The sequence below is a fragment of the Brugia malayi genome, assembly GCF_000002995.4.
Source record: "Brugia malayi strain FR3 genome assembly, contig: Bm_v4_Chr3_scaffold_001, whole genome shotgun sequence".
NCBI classification, from domain to species: domain Eukaryota; kingdom Metazoa; phylum Nematoda; class Chromadorea; order Rhabditida; family Onchocercidae; genus Brugia; species Brugia malayi.
This window is the reverse complement of record NW_025062477.1, coordinates 8,052,209-8,054,511: the sequence shown is the minus strand read 5'-3', so window position 1 is coordinate 8,054,511 and position 2,303 is coordinate 8,052,209. Positions and strand designations below refer to the sequence as shown.

General features: G+C 32.8%; 1 non-coding gene across 1 annotated transcript; it reads left to right on the top strand.

Moving 5' to 3' along the window:
- The first annotated feature begins 719 nt into the window (after positions 1 to 719).
- Bma-mir-7 lies at positions 720 to 810 on the top strand. Its single transcript, XR_006227894.1, has one exon. It is a non-coding gene; the product is annotated as a pre-microRNA Bma-mir-7 (primary transcript).
- The last annotated feature ends 1,493 nt before the right edge of the window (positions 811 to 2,303 follow it).

Sequence of the window (2,303 nt, the reverse complement as noted above, 5' to 3'; positions counted from 1 at the left end):
TAAAACTCGGCTGATTAAACCAATCAATTAAAGTGAATGGAAGTTTATTTTCCAAATTTCATTTAGTGTGACCATCAAATTTCAGTTTTCAATGTTGTAACAATTTTATAATTCAATACTACAACAAATTTTAAAAGTTCTCTGCAGATAATTTTTATTGAAAATTGTCAAAAAAAAGCAACTTTTGGAAGGTTTTGATAAAACAGTAAAAACAAAAAAGGTAATTAGTGCAGATGTCATAAAATAGCATGGCGAAAGCAACCAATATTTCACGTTAACGGCGAATCACCACCACCACCACCACCACCTGCCTTTAACTTGCAGTGAACTTTATAAAATTGGTTCAAAATTATTTGAAATTGATATATCCATTAAGAACAGGAATAAATTTTTTAAATATTTTATTTGAACTTTACAGCTCAACTAACAATTCAAAATCCTTACAATAAAAAAATTGAGGAAAAGGAGGAATTTGTTCTTTTTATGTAGAAATCATGCAGAAATAATTCACCTTCTTCAGAGTTGCATAAATTTTAATGTTTATTGAGTGACAGTCATTTTAAATAAATATTTGTTGCAGGAAGAATGAGATTTGGTTTGCGATCGAAGTAGGAGAGGACAAGGAAAGACTAGCGCTGCGACTTTCTTGGTCTTTTCAGTTTCGCAGCTTCTTCGGCTTTCCTTTCCTCCCGTAAAACGCAAGCCGAGAAAAACTAACGAAAAGTTAAAGCTGACCAGGTGGAAGACTTGTGATTTTGTTGTTTATACATTTTCAGCAACAGCAAATCCGAGCTCTCCACCCGGAGGCATGCCGGTAAACCTTACAAGTTAGTAAAATACTTAAAGATCAATTCAGTTCATTTCATTTTTATGATCCTAGTGGTGGCAAAAGATTGAAAAACCAATTCCGAAACCGTAATGTGTTTACTTTCCTTTATTCACTATTCTAAAATGACAAAAATGATCAATGAAACCTCGCCTTTTCTACACCCCCCTTATATATTGCATGTGAAAATTTGACCCAATAACACCGTTACTTCTTAATTAACTGACCACCCTCTTTGCAACTACTAAACCATTATGGTTTGGAAGCTTTATTAAGCGCATTAAAAACTATACAACTGTGTTGCTCATGAATAATGAAAATTGGTATGAAAGTGAAGGCATTTTACAAATGTCAATATTCAATACAGCAAACAAATTTCCATAATTAATCCTATTAGCCTTAAATTTAAGCCAGATAAGTCCACTTTGTTAAGTTGGGATATCTCCACATTCTGAGTATTTCTGAATAAAATTCTTGATAAAGTTTCGGAATGCAAATGATTTCGATTTTTCTTAAGGATGTAATCGATTAGATCGAAATCCTCATCAAATAAATAAGCACTAATGTATACAATTGCATCATTGCATTTTTCTTTTAACTCCTAAATTTTAAACATAATTTTGAAATTCTGTAAGAATTTTAGGAAAGGAGAAAACATGGCAGCAGAAATAGATGAAATATTATATACAAACCCGGAAACAAAAACTAATAAATAACAAATTAATCTAACAAACACGAAAAATCGTGTTATCCATCAGCGGTAATTACTAGAAATTTCTGCTAGCAAATTATATTTTATGGGGAAACCGTACTTTAAACTAAAATATGCATAATCGTGTAAAATTTACTGTCAAGTGGATAAGAATCTCTCTTTCTTCCATTTCAAACCACAGTTTATCGTTTTCTAGTTTTTCACTTCAACTCCAGTTAGAATCACCATTTCGCACTCAGAAAGACGTGCAGAGCTCAACTTTTCAAAAATTGGAGTGAAGATATTTTATGATAATAGGATTCTATTATTACATTTTAATCTGTGTACCATTACATTCTTTTTCTATTTTACCTTATTTATCTTCCTATCATTATAAAACACTTACACCCTGGAAGCTTCATTTTGTTCTTCGCCTCAGATCTATTCATCTAAATCAAATGTGAAGGGTTCAACAATAATTCGAAAGGTTTTATATCTCTCAATATGAGATAAAATTACAATTAAACAGAAAATTTTACTATGCATAGCTGGTTTTCAATTTTGAGCACACACAGGCGGGTCTACAGTTGGTAGCGCGTCGTCGTCTTGGCGTGACACGTTCGGCTGGGGATGATTCACTGGTTGAATAATGTACAGTGATCAAATTTTCTAATGTTTCTAACATTTCTTCCATATGTTCGATTTGCTGTTGAGTAATGCATGGCTCACCGTTTGGGAACGTACGTTCGAGCGCTGCGCAACGTCGCATTTCAACGACGCACGCAT